Consider the following 20,526-nt stretch of genomic DNA (forward strand, 5'->3'; position numbering starts at 1 on the left):
CAAGCAATTACTTCTTTTTATTTTAAGCTATGGTTACAATAATTCAATCACATCAGGCAATTTTTGGGCTACTAAATACGGTGTTCCATGTTGGCAGAAAAAGGATCTGCTAATTGGTGGAAAATTAAGGAGGCGGACAAATGGCAAGTGGGACGAGGACGTGGACAACAAACTGACGAAGGAGTTTTGACAATTATTAACGATAAACAAAGAATTTCACATAATTTGAAGCAAAATATAATTCAATTATTATTTATACTATTCAGGATATTGGGGAATTGTTGGACACCAATTAAAAAGATCCAATAAAGACAAAAATGAACTTATATAGGCGTTCCTCCGTCGCTCTTGCATCTTTCTATCTCCCGAATGTATTTTTTACTCTAAAATATAATTCGTCGCTGTCGATAAAAATGTCAACTGAGAATGCTAAAATTGTCAGACATGGTGAATTCCACAAGGTTATATTTTGCTTTCATTGTCTGATGTTTCATTTTTTTTATTAATTTTTTTTTTTTTTTTTTACTTCTGCTCTCTTATTTTTGAATGCAAAGTTTCAACAATTAAACTTCTTGAACTGATCTTGGTTGAAGCAACAAATAAGTGTAAAAAATAAATCAAGGAGATAAGAATTAAGACGTGTTGCCAAGCAGAGTTAAAAAATAAACCCTTTTCAATCGTGACACACATCATTCGATTTTAGATTTAAGATATACATGTTGGTAAGCTATTACCTGCTGGAATGTTTGACTGTAGAGACTAAAGTGCACAAACTGTAAATATAAATTATGAGAGATCCTGCACTTACGAACCACGAGTTCTCACCTCCATTTGTGTGGCAAATTGAACTAGCCTTATTAGAAAATAATGCATTGATTGTGCATCACTGCGAGTGTTACAGAAGTTAATAATGAATTTTAAAGTAAATATACGAAGGCATAAGATCTGGAAAGAACCAAAGAAAGTAATTACAACTAAAATCTCACTTTATTCAAACAAACGCTTATTTATAAACACAAAACAAGAGGAAATCTAAAGAAAAGTGCAAATGGTCATTATTTTCAAGCTATATCACAAGAAAAATATAATTCTAAGGATCCCGCCCTTTTCTTATGGAAAATGGCTCTCGGTCAAATTATTTCTAAGTATGCGCAAACGAAAGGCCTTGAAGTGTAGATAAAAAGACTTCATGGGCACGAATTTCTAAATATTATATTTCTCGAGTAATATGGGTTTACAGTTACGTGATGTCATAAAAACCGCGTGAAATAAAACTGCAATGTGCCCATGAGTGGACTGACCTTGTCTAAGTGCTTGTAGTTCACAATACGGCCACAGATGAGGGACTGCGCAACGTCTGGGATCGCATCGTGAACTACAAGCTACTTCGACAATCCGCGTGATGCATTATTCGCGAAAATGCAGTTTCGAGGGGATCGAAAGCCAGTTAGCCAATGCCATTATGAGTTTCTGCTAGCTTTGATGTCATTGACTAACTGGCTCTGTATCCTCCGAAGTAGTTTTTTGACGAATAATGTATCACGCGGTTTTCATGACATCGCGTGACTTTAAACCCACATAACTCGAGAAATATAATTGTTAGAGATTTGTGCCCATAGAGACTTTTTATCTACACATCAAGACCTTTCGTTTGTGCATACAGGGTTTCCACTGATTTGGCAAGCACGAATTCCCTGACTTTTGCAGGTTTTCCAGGACGCAATTTATAAATTTCCAGGGTTACAGATAATGTAAAAAAGGAACTTTATTTCTTCGGACCAGAGGTATACTATGCATGCACATTTATATTCGTCGTTTAAACGCCGTAACATCATTTAAAAAAATGTTAAACTACTGGCTCGTCTTGCGATGAACCAGAAGGAATTCCTGCTTAGCATTATAAAACGTTAAAAATTAGATTTGAAAGTTATAAACTCATATTGAAATTCCCTGACTTTTTCAGGTTTTGTCAGATTTTCATGGAATTCCCTGACTTTTCCAGGACTTTTCACGAATAAGGTGAATTCCCTGACTTTTCCCGGTTTTCCAGGTGGGTGGGAACAGTGGCACAGTTAGAAATAACAAATTGACCGAGATCCATTTTCCATAAGAAAAGGGCAGGGCCCTTTACGACTGAAAAAATAATACAAGATTTACGGGTGTAGAACGTGCATGTGCATGCATATGCCTATCTGGCTGTGCTACGGTAAAGTCGGAAAAACAAATTGTATCTTGAATATATATCGCGCAGCATTGTTTAAAATACCAGTGCTTTCCATTTGTTTTAAGAACGTATAATGCTTTTTGTAATTTCCTGTGTAATGCCAAAATTCAAAACTATAGTCCAAATGTTAAAAACGATGTTCAGAGTAGTGTACGAACGCGAGAAAGAGAAATAACCCCACACGAAATTGAATAATGTTAAGATTTAGTATTAACCGGAATTAAACATAATTTTAAGCAAACGTCGAGACAAAAGCAGATCTAAACCAATGGTACATGTCATCTGTAGTGAAACATGTCGAAATCTGCATGTTAAACATATGGAATGTAGAAAAAAAAAACGCGTTAGGACAACGCTGTTCGAATCACTCTGTATATAGCACGCATCTCGCTATCTTAGAAAAAATGCGCATTCTAGACACGTAAATCTGTACATATTGTGAGCAAAGTACATCCATCCACTATAGTATTTAAGTACAATTAAGCTATTTTTGTTTGCGTTACGCAATGATGACAACACCTTAAAGTCCAATTGTCAATAATACCTTTACATTTACATTTCATGACACATTGGAATGCATACAAAGTTGTCGCAGTCTGTAGGCAAAAGAACACATTTCTTTACATTATTCTCAACCTGAAACACTGGAAGTTTTGAAAGCTCTCTTACTTTAAATATGCCAAAATAAGACGACTTCACGATGTCACTAACACTAACTTCACGTGCTGATGTACATGTGCTGTTTTCTTGTACGGAATGAAAATCATCTTTGTCACAAACAATGGTACTGTCTGATTCATTATTCCTAGAGAGTTCAACATTTGCCACTATATCTTCAAACTGTCGGTTGACCTCTCTCTTTATTCTTTTGTATGCAGTTGAAGATAAAACACGGTGTTGACTTTTAGGCATCTGTACTCAATAGGAGTTTTTTTTCTGTAAAAGAAATATAAATGCTTCTATTACACATTAACTCTAGATTTCATTAAGTATAGTTTAGCAACAAATTTCGTGCAAGACCAGTTATTTGTAATTTCTGTGTATTAGAACTTTTTCTTTAAATCATCTAAGGGAATAAAAGTTGATCCAAACAAGTCTGAAACCCACACTTAAGCCAGCAGCAAGTGCTGCAGACTCTAGAACAAATAGGACAGAATGCCGTTACATGGACGTATACGTATACGGAAAGATGGGAGTTCACATCGGGATAAAAACTAACACTTGTAAAATCTCAATCACGAAGAAATGAAAAATAATGTTAAAAAGAGTTGGCAAATTGGATAAATGCCCTCATTTGTTACATCATGGGCCCTTTCAAATCATGGTGTCACTGGTGCTAAATCATAAGATTTTACTGGAGTTGCTGCAAAAGTTAATTTTATTAACAATGCTGAATTTACTTGTCTTATTTTCGCAATCAAATTGTCATTTTTGTATCAGAAATGTATTGTTACAATTTTAAGTATTGGAAAGTAGTTAGGGCTAAAATAGTATTATTAAATGTTTGTTGGACATTTCTGAAATTGCTTTACAACCTTTAAGAACACGACTGAGGTTTGTACAGTTCTATCGTGCACGGGAACTTCAGAAAAGGCTATTTTTCCTCTGCAATGATTAAGAATGTAGTGTTAAGAAAAAAATTGTAAAGATAGTGTTTTAACACTGATTTGGTAAAACTAAGTAAAGCTCTGAGAAACTTAGACATTTAGCAAGATTAGAAGCCATTTTCTCAGGAAACAGTACATTTTTAGTTTTCAATTACAACCTGGTGCTTAAGCAGTAAAACTACTAAAAATATATTATCAAATAAACCGAATGGTGAGAATCTCTCTTTTTCTCTCAGAAAGAGAGAGAGAGAGACCGTCCCGGTGGTCTAGTGGTTAGCGTCGCTGACTACGGACTTAGGGTTCCCGGGTTCGATACCAGGCGCTGCGATGGTTTCCAAGGCGTGGGTCTGGAACGATGCCCACCCAGCATCGTAACGCAATTGGGGAACTGTTATGAATGAAGATAGTGACGATCACAGTGAAAGCTTCGGCTCTCCTCTCCCAACCCGTCTGGTCCCAGCGTGGGAGCAGTAAACCAATTCCTCCCTCTGGGGAGAGGCCTCATCCAGTAGTGGATCGAATATGGCTGTGATTTATTATTATACACCGAATTAAAATTATGTTATTCTTAGGGAAATACCCCAGTACATATAAATAGTGATGACAGATACAGAGTTAATCTATCTTTCTTCTACATCCTGCATGATTGGTCACGAACACCAACAATACATTGAACTACAGAGGGCTAACCAGGATTCAGACTATCCCTACGGTATTGAAAAATTAGAAGATATTCTGTGAAAAAATGATACAAACCCGTGCATCTGTCTCGTTGACTCATTTAATACATACTTCTTTGTTGTCTGCGCTTACTAACTGCTGGACAATTATTACCACAGGAAAATTTTAAACTGTTTCTAAAATTGCATATATGTACATACAGAAAAACGAAAGGTGTCTAAAGGCAAATTGGTAAATCAAATAGGGGAAATAGCTTTTATGAATATGCTCGCAAAGAAAATGTAGCTACCTTTCGGTATCAGCATCATATCATCATCATAATATTTTAATCATTTACGTAACTCCTTCCTCCAGGACGTAGCATTAAAATAATAATAGTAATAACCATTGCCCAAAAACGAAACTTTTCAGGAAGATGAAAAGAAAGCTTTTCTTAGTACACACTAGGAGAAATTGTGCACATGAGCTTCCTTAAGCATGTTCTAGAAAGTCTGAGACACATGAACAAAGATATTTGAAGAATTTCTTAGTTTGTACTAGGGAAAGTTTTCTTTGTACCCCCCTCCCCTCCCCTGATTTTTAGGTAGTTTCTTATAAATTGCCTATTGCAGAGACTCTCATGTCGGCACTTCCGGAAAATTTCTATATATTTTGCCGATCATGACTCCCTGACACTAAAACCACCCTTAGTTCCAATATATATATATATATATATATATATATATATATATATATATATATAACGTTTATTGTAAATGCTCTAGCTGCCGTAATTTTTCACGGATTGAAACCAAACTTGGCACAAAAATTGGTCGTATTAATGAGTTCGTTAGCCACAATGATCGGATGAAACATTTGAAAACGGCGGCCATTTGAACTTTCGAAAAATTCATAATTTTTACAATTATGAACCGATCTGCACCATATTTGAACAAAATGTCGAGGTTAACAATATACTAGATGTGTGTGAAAATCAGAACGAACCGTTAGAAAGTGGTGGCCGTTCAAAGAAGCAAAATTAAAAAAAGAAAAAGCGATTTTTCCGTGGACGAGGATCGAACTAGTGACCCTTGCATTACTCAACCTATGCCTTAGACCACTTTTTTTTTTAATATAATTTCTTGCACACTCATACCACATATACTGATTTGTGATTACCGATTACTGATTTCCGCTTAATACATTCCACAAGAACAACCACGACACTAGGCAACACCCAAGCCCAAGACGAGAATCGAACCCACGAGCCCCACAGCCAGGGAAAAGCAACCGAACGCGTCTAACCACACGACCACCGAGGTTTCTCCACTCGGGAAACTGTGACGCGAGGGAAGAAGATATTTTCTCAGTATTTGTATATTTCAATCTATCAAGAGAAGTCCGTGCAATAGGTCGCGCATCAATAAAATACATGCTAGAAAGAAATTTACCTATCCTTTGCGGCCTTGTGCCAAAAGCTGTTTTTTTTTTTTGTCTTTGAATAGAGCAGTTTTTGAAAAAAAAAAAAGATTGACATTATAAGCCAGTAAATTTGCAAAGGAAAAAATTAAGTTACCAACATTTAAATTCTTCCCCAAAAAAGCTTCTTTATTTTAAAAAAATAATAATAAAGCAATTTATAATCTCTGTTTTCTGACCTTGGGCTAACATGTAATCTAGTCGGTAAAGTGACCGACTGCTAATCGAGCGACATGTGTTCCATTCCCGGTGGAGGCTCTACGTCCTAAGGGTTTTCGTCTGCGTGATTCTGGTTTCTTATACCGAAAGCTTGCTCCAATATCTTCGTGTGTATATTCGTAAGTACTCTTTTCCTATATACAAACATTTGAACAGAGAGCTTAAATGTGATACAGCGTGAACAAGAACTCTAAGCTTAGAGTCAAACGGTGAATAAAATAAGACAAATGTTACTAGTTTTAAAAATACTAGGCCCGTAACTAATTTTACTGCTCTGAGCTATGCATGTTTTACAGCCTAAAGAGTTAGAAAATATACTGCTTAAGTATACCTGACGTCTTCTTTCCCTTCCTCCGTTCCTGTCCACCGCACCTTTTAACCACCTTTGTGTAATGTGTATAATTCGGTGTGTTGTGACATTATATCCTGGGAGGTTTGCGGCGACAACATCTGGAAAATGCAGAGAATTTGATTTAGGAGTACAAAAGTAGAGCAAAAATGGCGCACTGTAAAATATTAGTATTGACTAACTAACAGTAAAAGATAATCCCCTTGTAGTATTCATTTTTATTTTCGTTCTCTTTCCATTGAGCTTTTCAGACAAAATAACACCAGAAATGCAATTGGCTAAAAGTGGTCCAAAGAACTTACCGATGACTATCAAGGAGAGATTTAATATAGGTACAATAGGTAGATGAAGCATATTTCAAAGCTCTTTTAATGCTTTTACCCATGCTGTACTTCTTGAACTCGAGAAACCAATTACTATTTTTCTCCTCGAAAATGTCCCTGAAAGGGAACTAAAGCTAAAGTAAAATCTCGAAAATACTGCAGGATATTTTCATCAATGCTCACAAAACTATGTTAGGTACAAGTTCGTTGGAGAAGAAAATCGGACAAGGAGAAGGGGGTAAAAAAACAAAAAAAACTATGAGGCAAACATGCGGAAAAAAGAAAAAATATTAAAAACGATTTAAATGGATTTTTTTATGTCATAAGAGGTTTATCATGAGGTCTACTGTTCGAAGAACCTTTATAGTAGTTATTTTATGTCTTATGTGAAAACACACAAACAATTACAAACTTTCATCCATGTATTCTAATAAAGGGTATCCGAAACACAACGTACAAGAAAGAGAATTGGTACCAATCTACAGGTATTGTGTTAGGAAATGCAATGCACCTTTTCTGGAAATAATTTATATATTGCCAACCACGAACTCTTCATTCAACATCAAAAAGTAATTTTTCATAGCCTAAACCAGTAATAAACCATTCTCCCGAATTTTCTTGTATATTCAGAGAATTCCCATTTTCCCCCGACTGTAAACACTATCATGGGTACGCTCGCTTGCCATCAGACAGTGACACGCAGTGTTGACCTTATAGTTGCTAACAGCTAGCACTGAAGTAGGCTTCTAAGCTCATTCCGTTACACGAGTTACTATTACTAGTATTAAGGTTCTTCGAAAAGTAGACCTCGCGATAAACCTTTGAAAGTGTCGTTCAGATTCATCAAAATCCATTGTTCTAGCAACTCCCTTTCATTTTCTGCCTTCATCTTGTCCGATACCCCCCCCCCCTTCCTTCCCAACCAATATCCCGGAATCTTCAATTTATATTTGCACATTTATAAGGCTCTTATAACAGAGAACAATCCATTAAAGTAGTTTTTAATAAAAATGCTCGTTTTTCTATATTTTTACCCCTCTACAGGGAGTTTCACCCCCCCCTCCTGTTGTACGAGAGAGCAGAAGCTAGTTAAAAATCTCTTTGTTACCTTCCATCAACACTAGGACCTGCTAACATACACTAGACGTAATTAATAGTAAAATGTGACAATGGTTTAAGACTTTTTTTTTTTTTGCTTACCTCGAAGAATCTCAGCCAACAAAGATTTTCCAAAGGAAAACTTGGCGTTACTGCCAGTTATGTTAACTCTCAGAGCTGCTTCGCCTGTCATCAATTTCCTCAGAGCATTTCTTGCACACTGTTCCACATTTTCTCCACCCACTGCGGTCAACAACCGAATCTGAAACACAAGCGAACAACGTTTTTGTGTAAGTATTCAAACTGGTAAGGTACAGATAAACTTTCTGACTTATGTTAGAGAAAGGTTATAAACACAAATTTAACTCAGCAAATAGCCGAGAAACACATAAATTTTTTTAATCCTAGGACAAGGAAGACTCATTGAGGACTTAATGTATCAATTCCAAATCCTTAATAACTAAATAGACTGTGCAGACGCAAAAAAAAAAAAAAAAAAAGGTTTAACTCTATAAACGAGATATGCAAATAATGACTATTTACTTACAAAAATCTGGAACAAAAATATTAATGAAGTTTTTGAGGAATGTGTACTTCTTATAGTGGAATCAGCTACGCAAGTGCAACGCTAAAAATTTCGCCCCTTTTTCGCAGCGAGAGCCATATAAGACGTGAACCTACAGTTTAAAGTGGGTTTCGAACCACTCCATTCACGGTGAGCTCCCAGCGGGAATCCAACTCGCGACCACGCGCACTGAAGGCAATCGCGCTAAGTATCAGACTACGAGGAAACCCACTTTACAATACATCCACTGATGTATACACAACGTATGTTGAAAACTAATATCCATCATTTGGACACTGTTGCCTGCTGACGAAAAAAAAAAAAATATATATTATTAGCCCGATACGCATGTCTGTATTCCGAACAATTGCTGTCCGGTATTGACTGCTGTGAATTGCACTTTTCAAGGCCAATCCAGTAATATAAAAACCATTCTTGTCTGATAACATTATCATGGCTAAACAAAACATTTCTGCACTCGTGTCCGAATGAGTCCCTATCTGGGTACATATGCAAGTGTAATTAAAGTTGTAACAAATTTTCTATTTAGTAGACCGTCTGGTAAAGTGAACCCTAATTTTTAAACCTGATGGTAGTGGGAAGGAACCTACATTTTGAAAATGCGGTATTTCATGCATTTTCTTCATGGTAGAACTAGAGGAGTTCTTCTAGAGTTTTACCAGGGCTCTGAGAGTTTCAAGGGGACCTTTTGGACCTGTAATTTTTACTGTTTTGAGGGGTTTTTTTTTTACTTGGAAATCTTAATTTGCACCCTCCACATAACGTGTGAGTTGCCATTATTTTGTACCATTATTAACAAATAAGATATAATTTTTTGAACGTTAAGTTTGCAGCTTAGTACAGCGTTTACCATCACCTATATTTTGTAACAGTCTTTGCATTTTTAAGTACAAGGGCATAAATCCCATTTTTCGCATTATAAGAAACTGTATTTTACGATTACTAAAGCAAACGAACCTAATTTTAACTGTTTTCAAGCTAGAATTCTTACAGAACGATCCGAGGATATTACCTGTCTCCGGACATAAGTTAAGGAAATGGCTAACGTATTTTTTAAAAATCTATCGGTTATTAATGAAGATACAACATTGTGGCAACTCACCATTATGTTGAAATTCAAAATTAAGAGTTCCAAGAAGAAAGAAAGAAGTAAAAAAAAAAAAACTCGAAACAAAACAGTAGAAATTACAGGTCCAAAAGGTAACTTTAAGCAGTTTCAACGAAGACTGCACGGGCTGCAATTTTGTGACGGTGTTGCGGACCAGTGATCTAGAACATTCCGTGGGTTCGCTCGAGCAGACGGCTCTACCAAAAACAAAATTTATAGGTAAAATACGATGTCAAACACTTTTCGTAAACGAAGTAGAGTGTGAATATAAGTAATTTCTGCCATTAGATATCATATTGAAATACATTTTGAATGGGAGTGAACGTATTATAAGTGTAACTATTTAATGAAGCGGAAGAATACAAGAATGCGAAAAAGGTGGAAATAAACGGCGGGAATGTTCTGTTCGTGTTAGCAATGGTCAATTTGCGATGAATATAGTGCAAACATACTATTTTATTACAAAGAATTGTGTGATAAAGAGCACCATATTATAAAGTTTTTGCAGCGTCATGGTATGTTGAAACGTGAAATCAACTATGCGAAGTGTGGAAAAGACGTAAAAATTCAAAACAGACGAATTACTTCTCGCAGGGGGCCATTTGTACCCGGGAAACCAGTGAAGCCGTTTTGAAAGTAAGAGTTATTTCGATTATTTAAGTGTTTTTGAAGGTGAAAATTATTGCGGACATTTTAAGTATTTTTCCATTCTTGTTTACGCGTATGCCCCCCTTCGCTGACGCGCCTGCTCCCTGCAGACGTACCCATCGGGCCGCCCTGCTGCGCTCCTGCACTGACTCGGTTAGATGGCATTCGTACTTTTAGTGGCCACCTAGCACAAGTTTGTTCATGGTTTAAGCATTAGCTCCTCATTTAGTGCATGCTCTGCAAGAAGAAATCGCAAAATGCAATAAAAGTGTGAAAATTTGATAGAGGCGTCTGCTCGAGTAATGCCCCTTCCCTTTAAGGGTTGCTGCAACAGGAGGGAATTACACTCTCCATCCTCTCCTTTCACTCACGTTTCACTTGGTTTAGCACCTTTTTTGGAACTCTCATAGTCCTTGCATACAGAAAGACACAGGTCCAATTGGTCAACGCTCCTGCGTAAGACAAGCGAACCACAATTATAACCTTTCATGAGTTTATAATATGTGGTCTGCGTTCTAGAACAGCTTTAACTAACTTTTATGGTCCATGTTCCGTTAAGGGGGTCCAGAACTACACTGGACCCCCTTAAACTAAGCTAAGCTAACCTAACCTAACCTAATATAACGTTGTATTATGCAATCAAACGAAAATCAATAGAAAGAAGCGGTGTCAAAGACACTGGACCCCCTTAATGGAACATTGACCACACTTTTATTTGACAAGGGTGTAAAATAAACTGACCCCATATATGCACGAGTACGAATTCTATTAGTTTTCGAAGTACAAGATCCTAAATGTGTTACGATAATGATCTTCAAACCATAAAGGAGTTCATTTTATCATTTGTAAACCAAACTTTTTAAAATTTACCTAACCTAAAGCCAGTACTATGTAGCCTATATGGGGGTCGGGCATCTACACCCTTCGCCTTTATTTGATTCACAATATACAGGAGGTATGTGCATATTTTTATTTCGAGGCTATACTTTTTTTAGTGTCTTACTAGTACGTTGCAAACAATTTAGTACATTTCTAAACCCTATTCTACGCAAAGTTTACAATTTTCCTCAATTTGCTCTAGCGAGTATAGCAAGTAAATTTAAAAATCTTACCATCAGTGTATTTTACTGCCACTTCGTAGGTATCCCATGTTCCCTCATCTGGTTCTTCATGGAATATAATATGTCTTCGTCGTTTTGTTCCAGCATATGATGGCCATCTTGCAATTTCTTTTCCTTCGTGTTCAGATATCCAACAGTTTGGTATAGTAGCTAATGTATCTTCTTCCTTATAAATAAAACAAAAATAATTTGCACATCTTGCCACTTGCCGCCACACTTGAGACCCGCATGTAAACAACAAATGAAGTCCTCCTTCCGCATGCACGCGGCGATGTTGACGCGTTCCTTCCTCGGCGAATCGAAGAAGCTCGGACTGCAACGAAGTACACACTGTCACGTGGTGGCACCGTCACTATGCCGCTGCTTCATATCTCTATCCGACTTGTCGGAACTCCGCTGCCAGCGGCCCACTGGCGATACTCTTCGATACGTCGCTGTGGCGACGAATCGACCATTTCCCTGCCAGTGGCCCACTGGTTTTCAGCGACTCTTACGGCATTCAATACTAACGCATTTTCGTACTTCAATAGTACTACGAGGAAGGATCAAATAAAAGCCCTAAAAATGCAATCAAATGCCGAAAAGTTGGATAATTGCTTCGATATGTAGCAGTAATATGCCTTAAGTTGCACTTAATGACCGACAGGTGGCAGAGTGTTGGTGAGAGAACGTTGAAAGCGACGGCGTAAGTACTACTATGAGCAAAATAAATGACGCGTCTCTTTATTTTGAACTTTTTTGAAAATATCTCTGTTTTCTTTATATGTTCGAAATTTCGGAAGGTTTTCCCAGCAGGACAGGTTAATAACAAACCCGTTTTTAATATTTGTGTTAGATATTAGATTAAAATAAATAAATTAGAAGCAAAAAACATTAAATCGACAGAAATCTCGAGAATTACCAACTCTGCTAAAGTGGGAAATTTTGAAGAACGCGAGGGACAACACGAAGCAGCGACATCTATGTTATTGAGAGAAATATGGATTAAATCTATAGACGAAACTTTTAACGAAATATTTCTAATATGTCTTATTACGTGCATTATCTGCAAACTCCAAATATATGAATATATGCCAAGTATTAACGTAAAGATAGAGCAAAAAGTGGAAATTATCTATGGAAAAGGACGAGATGGTAGCGCGACCGTAATGAAAAGTCGTCTTTACCGTAGAACAGGCTCAGTTCACGTTAGTTAAAGCAACGAGTCTCTATGCCGAACGTAGTGGGTTCGAATCTTCCTCGAATTGCCGTTGTCATTTTTATTAGTATGGTTATTTATTTTTATTTTTTTTTTATGTGGGAAAGAATCAAATTGTAACATATGTGTAAAACTCATGACGATACCAAAAAAAAAAGTCGTTTCACTTGCATTAGCGTCCCTAATTTTATTTGCAAACAGTTTCGTAATTATTTCCCCTGTGCTCACTGCTCACTATACGTTATGCTCGCTGGCGCATAACGAACGTTTCCCAGTAAATGTTAATTCTAATTTGGAGAATTTTATCAGGGGCGGACTGGCCCACCCTGCTACCCTGCAAATGCAGGGAGGGCCCCCAAACAGGTGTTCCCCCTCCACCAATTTTAAAAAGATGTGCTCAATTAAACCTACCAGCATAAAAAATATGGCAGGGTTAACTTCCGCAAACTTGTGTTTTGCATAAAAAAGACGTAAAGTTAAACTTTCATGAACAGACCTTATTCTTTTTCACGTTTATCGATTTGAAAAGGTTCCGTCTATGAGACGATCAGGCCCTAAAACGTTGCGGGGTTTGTGATACAGCACCTGTTAAAAACGAGCACGTTAATTACTACTTTTTAAAATATAAGAAACACAGTAGATTTCAGGCTGTTATTAGATTTGGATACCATTGCCTACTCCGGTCCTTTTACAAGCCGGCGAGTGGCGATGTTTTAAAAAAACAATAGTTTCGTAGATATTGTTATTGTGAAAAGTGGAGGTGGAGCCGGAACGCTTTTGAACTGCATTGTCCTCAGACCAAGCTTCGAAGAAAGAAATCGGATCAAGCTTCGTTGGTTTTTTTTTTTGTTTTGTTTTTGCTTTTTCAGTGCGGTAAAGCGAAAAGAAATTAGTCGCCACTATCAACGATTGTTTTATACAAACCTCAAACAATTACTATGAAGTTGCTGCCCTCGGCTCGTGTTTTATTTGTATATTACATCGAAGAGAAATCCGATAGCAGCAATTCAATAATTGGAACACCAGTTACGTGTCGTTTGTCGTGGAAGACAGATGTGGTTGTGTCAGTATGGATGGTAGGAGTGATTGTAAGATTACTGTAAAAAAAATATATAAAAGTGGTGCTAAAAAGCGAGAACACAAAGGAAGATGTGATTTACAAAAAGCTGCACCTGACCCAAAACAACGTAGGCTATTTGAAAATGTGAAGCCTCAAGAAATAAGTGAGTGTGATGTGACTCATTCGAGTACTGCAGGACAGTTGCCAGGTTTTTTTGTTTGTTTTTTTTTTCTGTCTAAGGTTTTTATAAATTGTAATGTATACACCACGTCTTTGGATGATTTCAATCAATTGTGGCTTATCTTTTATGGCTATTTTTACTTGAAAATACACAACTTTAACAGGCGAACACGAAATTAACTGAATTGTTTGCAGCCGCGTAGTGCTTTCAAACGGGTCAGACCAGGCTTTCATGGGTCAGGAGTCGAGTCAAGCCTGCTTGAGACACGGGTCGGGTCAGGTCACCTACGCTAGGGTCAGGGCTGCTCTAGCCACGGGTCGGCTTGGGTCAACTTTCTTATGTGCTGTTTCGGCTAAATCTTTCTCGGGTCGAGAGGGTCGGGTCAAGTCGACGCGACCCTCTCGACCCGAGAAAGATTTAGCCGAAACAGCACATAAGAAAGTTGACCCAAGCCGACCCGTGGCTAGAGCAGCCCTGACCCGACCTGTGACCCAAGGAGGTTCGACTCGAGCCCTGACCCGACGAAGCCTGACCTGACCCGTTTGAGAGCACTAGCTGCCGGCACTGGGCTCAGTAAGCGTTGGTGTAACTTCTAAAAGTGCTGAATACTTATGCTGTTAGTCAAAGTGTGTATATCGTGTAAATGTAAACTTCCCTTTAGTTATTTAAAGTTAATTTAAAATAAAAGTGTAGTAAAATGTAAAAATTATTTGTGATGTGCAAAGTAGGTATTCATATGAAAAGAGAAGTTGGGGCCAGCCGAGGAATGGGCGGACTACACTAGACGATAGACAATATCTAATCTTCCTGCGACATGAAGATATGATATTATGACTTACTTATGTCAAGGAAAATTTTGCGTTTCGAAATCTATCGCAAATTTACCTCCAATCGCATTCTTTGTGGTGCATTGAGGCCACAAAGTTACAGCCTTTTCAAGTTTCCAACACTGACGCCATGTCTGTTGTCTCACCTGACACGCTTGGGGGGAGGGAGTTGTCTGCTAAGAGCGGGGCGTACTTCCTCGAGATTATACAGCAATATTTATACGAGTTTGTGTATGTGGGTTACAACATTTTCTTCTCGCCAAAAAGACAGGTACAGAGAGATTTTGCAGCACATTCGCGAGCAGACTCCCGACTGAAGTAAGTGATATTTTTACGTATCAAGGAGGAGGGGAGCCCCAGATAAGCTATGACAAAATACGGATCTTCGTTAAGTAGGGAGGTTACAGGTTTGGTTACTTAAAAAAAAGTTCCAGATATGCTATTTTACATGAAAACGCAATAAAAATTGCCTCAAAATTAATTAACGTTTCCCAAATGTCTATATCTCCTCTACTGCTTTTCTTTTTTAATCTGATGGCATTTCCTGAAACACCAGTCTTTATTTTGGAATTTCCAACAGACATGGGTAAAATCATGTCAAAATTACACATGTATATATTTTGGGTTTTCTAAAACATGACATTCATTCATTTGTTTAAATAACTGGTTTAAATTCATTACATAAAAAACAACAGCACTATATAAATAACTGAAAGCACCAATTCCGGTATTGTGTGTGTTTACAATAAAAAATGATAATGCCAATTACACACTGTATGAGTTACTATTAAAATGTTCCTACTTCAGATTTTTTGTAATTAATGTTTTGTTTTTGTATGAATATATGGGATACTATTTATGGATTCGAAGATGGACTTTTATATGTAATACATATGAAGAATGCCAAGTACATTTTTTACATTTTTATACAGTGGGCCCTCATTTCAGTTTAGCAGGATGGGCCCTATGGTTGCCAGTCCGCCCCTGAATTTTATCAAGTTTCACAATATTTCTCACTAGATAGTCTTCTATCTACTTGTTTTGATATTTTGATAAAAGATTTTCCTATTAAATGTTTAATTTCCCCTAGATGTTTAATTACGGAAAAGTTTTACAATGTATTTGTATTAAATTGAAATTGTTTTGAATTTACCACATGAGATAAGTAGCTCGAAGGAGGAAAACTCAAGTAATTGATATTCTACGTAAAAGCAACCTATTGTGGAATGATGATACTTCTTACCTTCAGCACATAATCTTTACGTTAGAGAGTCAGACAGAAAAAAAAATCCTGGTTTTTCCTCTCTATGACCACCCATTTTAAACCTCTACATTCCTCTGTTCGTCTCACAAAATTTCGGTGCTTCAAAAACATTTATATAATAATAATAATAATAATAATAATAATAATAATAATAATAATAATAATAATAATAATAATAATAATAATAATAATAATAATAATAATCCTGAATATGCCATCCTTACATAATGTAAGGATATCTTAATTTCTTAGTTTAAATCTTAGATATCTTAGTTTAAAATGATTTCTTTAGTAATTATTTGAGCAACCATGTAGGAGGGGGTACGACGTTTTATTTTGCCCCTCTCGTTTTAGTATCCTTCCAACAGAAAGTAATTTCTGATAAGCAGGGCAGACAAAATTAATAAGTAATATATTTACAGCATCATCTCCCCTTGCATGATTGAATATCACGTAGCATTTTTTATTCTACCAAAGATGGCCCTGTGCGGTTAGGGGTAGGTAACTAAAGAAATACCTAATATATAGCGCCCCTTGATTGTAATATTACCGCTTCTTTATTTGTACGAGAGAGCCCCTACAAGAGTGGCAAAAAGAATAGGAAAAGTGCCTATTGATTCCAGTGGTGGATCCAGCACAAAGTTCTGGGGGGGGGGTGAAAGATTCTTTTGATGATGTAAAGCTGTCACAAATTACCACTTAACTAAACTAAACATAATAGTGGGGTGAACCGGAACCCAGTCAGTTTAAATTGATGTAAAAGTTTAATTTTTGGCTTCATATTAAAGTTTTGGTTTCAAATGAGAATTTCAGTCCAAGTGGTCAATGATCAAATCCCGTGGGGCTCTTCAGTGTAGGCTAATACGGCCCCCTTATGAGAAAAGGCAAAAATATTAAAATGTTTATAACTTTCGAATTTTTGGTCTATTTTAAAGAAATGTTGGGCTTCGTATTAAAGTGTTGGTTACAAATGACAATTTCAGTCCGTGTGGACAATGATCAAATCTCGGAGGGCTCTCCAGTGTAAGGGTTTCGGCTTCCTTATGGGACAAGATTCTCGTAGTTGATATTGCAAAATTGTTTTGTATACATGAGTGGAAACTTGCACTATTTGGTTAATTTTACCTCTTATATTTTGCAGATTCAAATTCCAAGCAATAGTTACTTCTCAAAGCTAAAAGAAGGCACTTGCTACATAGATTCATTAAAATGAAATGTCTTTTATGAGAGTTTGTCATGGAGCAGACAAACGAACAGGCACCCAAACATTGGTTGAGTCGGACGGTTGAAACTCGTTAAGCTCACTTCAATTATTATTATTGTTAATAATAATAATAATAGTAATAATAATAGAGCATTCATCTTTGGTGCATGGGGTCCGCGGCTCGATTCCACTTCGCGCCAAGTGAAATTTGAGGTGGACAAATACCGTGTGCATGGGTATAGGTTTTCTTGGGATTTTCCATTTTTCTCAAACTTTCTTCATTTCACCATTTCATTCATCATCATTCTTCCTTAGCGTAGGTGCATAATCGTGCAACTAGATATTCCATTTAATTTTAATTTCAATAATAATAATAAACAATTAATTCAACTGAAAGGACTGTAATTTATGTTGACGGCAATTATCATAAATATGCAACCATTATAAAAACAATTCTTTGAGTAGAAAGATAATCCTTTCCAAGTGTTAACGAATGCGCACGAGATAAGACATGTCTCGAGGAAGAGAAGAGACGCGCTTTGTGACATCCAAAATGAGACGTGACAAATGTTTTGGACATGAGATAGCTTTTAAAATGTCTCGTCTTGTCTGGAATGTCTCGAAAACAAAAGTCTAAGTTTTAAAATTATTTTTCAAGATCTATTCTCTCAAAAATAGCTCTCTGCCTTAAAATTAAGGAAATAAATTCAACGCCAAGAATAAACTACTACTCATATATTTTTCAAGTCAATTGACTTATACCATGTTGCAAGGTTAAATATTTATTTATGAAGTGTGTACAAAATTTGCCAGTGTCTTTTTTCAGAAAATCGTCGAGGAAAAGTCACCTCCAAGAATAAACTACCCCTCGTAAATTTTTCTAAGAGAAATATCTGATACTGCAATATAGAGTTGTTAATTAAATATTGATTAATGAAAAATAAACAAAATTGTTAAAACCATTTTGGAGAAAATAGCTTTTTTTTCGATTTTCGGCTGTTAGTAAATCACACTTATTTTAGGCGGTAGGAAAAAAATTGGAAAATCTCCTGTAGAAATACTGTGTAAACCCTAAGTTTAAAATTTGGTGTAGATACGTTGAACGGTATGGCCTCTAGGCGAGTACACAGAAAAGTGTACCGAACGGACGAACCGGAAGGACGGGTATCGAAAAATCACATTTTCGGTATGTAGACGCTATGAAGTATGTAAATCTATTGAAATCTGAATTTGATATACTATTTTCACAATCACCATATTTTCTTCTCTCTTTTGTCTCTCGAAAAAGAAAAGCCTGAGTTTACCACAAAAAACTAGGAAGTTTACCAAAAAATATTCAATTACAGGGCCACCGCACTAAACTTTTTCAATTCAATTTCTTAACTGTGTTAGGCCGCAGTTGTTACTGAAGTGTGTATTTGGATAATACGAATAAAATTGTCGTATTATTCAAATACATCGAATGTCAGATTATCGAATAAAAAACTTCCATTGACTTCATAAATAAATATTCCACACTACAAAACTAAGTCACACTTTGAGCATATTTTCATTACACATATAATAGAACAATTAACGCAATAATTGTTTATGAAATATGAAAAAAATCAAATTAGGCATTTTTGAGAAAGTCGTTCAAAAATAACACGTTAGGAGCAACCTACCTCTTGTGAATTGTTTCGAACAATGAGTTAAGATATACTTTTGGTTATTAATGAAATATTTATTTGCGAAATTTGAACAAAATCGCCTGTCGTTCGAGAAAATTGTCGGGAAAAACCTTGACCCCCAAAATAAACTATCCGTCGTAATTGTTTTTCATAGAAATGACTTATACTAAAATATAGGGTTATTAATGAAATACTTATTTATGAATTACCAATAAAATTGTCCGAGTAATTTTTGACAATATCGTGAGGGAAAAATAACTCCCCAAATAAACTATCTCTTGAGGATTTTTTCAGGGTAAGCGAGTTATTCAATATTATTAGGTTTTTAATGAAATATTTATTTCTGAGTACGAACAAAATTGCTTGACTCATTTTTGAGAAAACCGTGGAGGGAAAACACCCCCAAGAGTAAACTACCCCTCGCGTATTTTTTTCAGGACAAACGAGTTTTGCCATATTGTTAGGTTATTAACGAAATATATATTTTTGAAATATGAATAAACTCTTTTGAGTCGTTTTTGAGAAAATCGCCCAGACAACACACTCCACCAAGAATAAACTACCCCTCGCATTTTTTTTGGACAAACGAGTTATGCCATATTGTTAAGTTATTAATGAAGTATTTATTTATGAAATATGATCGAAAACACTTGAGTCCATTTTGAGAAAATCACTTAGAAAAAACTCACCCTTAAGTATAAACTACCCCTTGTAGATTTTTCTCAGATAAATGCCTTATACCACAAAGTAGGGTTGCTAATTAAATATTGATTTATAAGAAAAGAAAGAAAACAAGATCGTTAGAGCCTGTTATGAGAAAATATATTTTGTTCTATTTTCATCGTACAGGAAACTATCCTTGTGTCGGGAGTAGGAGGGAAATAAAAGAAACTATAGGTAATACTATGAAAATCTTAAACTAAAATTTGGTGCAGATAAGTTGAACGGTATGGCCTCTAGACGAGTGCACAGAAAAGTGTAGGGAACGGACGGACGAACCCCAGATGGACATGTATCGAAAAATAACTTTTTCGGTGTTAGGGGCTATAATACGTGTAAATTCGTTGAAATCTCAAATTTGATTTTTTTCGAACACCATACTTTCTTCTCTCATTTGTCACTTCAAAGTAAAAGGAGTTGAGTTGATTTTAGTTTAGCGTCCCTTTCAGCAGCGAGGCTATATGAGACGTGGACCTACTGATTAACGTGGAATTCGAACCACATGATCAAAGTAAAAGGAACTCAGAACTACAGATAAGAGACACCTACTTTTACACATAGACATTTATTGATTTAAAACTGTTTTAGTTTGTGTCATTTCACTTCCAATTGAAAGGTTTTACAATGACTAACGGCATACCAATGACGAGACATAATTACATGCCAGATAAAAACTAGATAAGTTTTGATAAAATGTTTCATACGTAGTTCTCAATAATAGACTTGCTGTTCGGGGTAAAGTTCCAAGGTTCAGCATTGACTAGTAGTTTTTGCTATTAATATTCCTTCTAAAAATATTGGCAGTGGACAAAAGTTAGCTCGTGTTGAAGCTTTTTGCTCCTAATTTAATTACTTTACTTTATTATTTAACGAATATATTGAAAATTGTCAGCAGGTACGTATGCAGTAATTTATTTCGGGAGGGGTCCGACCTCAATATTAGGATAAATTATAATAAAATTTTAAGAAATAATCCCCAA

At 36.2% G+C, this 20,526-nt stretch overlaps 1 protein-coding gene and 1 long non-coding RNA gene across 2 annotated transcripts in view; one reads left to right on the plus strand and one right to left on the minus strand.

The window, feature by feature from the left end:
- The window catches only part of LOC145665776 (uncharacterized), a 50,443-nt gene that overhangs the window by 14,694 nt on the left and 15,223 nt on the right, over window positions 1-20,526 (plus strand). The gene's annotated exons all lie outside the window — the stretch shown is intronic.
- On the minus strand, window positions 981-11,991 carry LOC145665775 (uncharacterized). The gene is made up of 4 exons (XR_014127643.1): window positions 11,414-11,991; window positions 8,062-8,221; window positions 6,521-6,639; window positions 981-3,160 (listed from the first exon to the last, which is right to left on the minus strand). It is a non-coding gene; the product is annotated as an uncharacterized LOC145665775 (long non-coding RNA).

Source organism: Thermobia domestica, chromosome 12, assembly GCF_964235325.1.
Source record: "Thermobia domestica chromosome 12, izTheDome1.hap1.1, whole genome shotgun sequence".
Classification (NCBI taxonomy): domain Eukaryota; kingdom Metazoa; phylum Arthropoda; class Insecta; order Zygentoma; family Lepismatidae; genus Thermobia; species Thermobia domestica.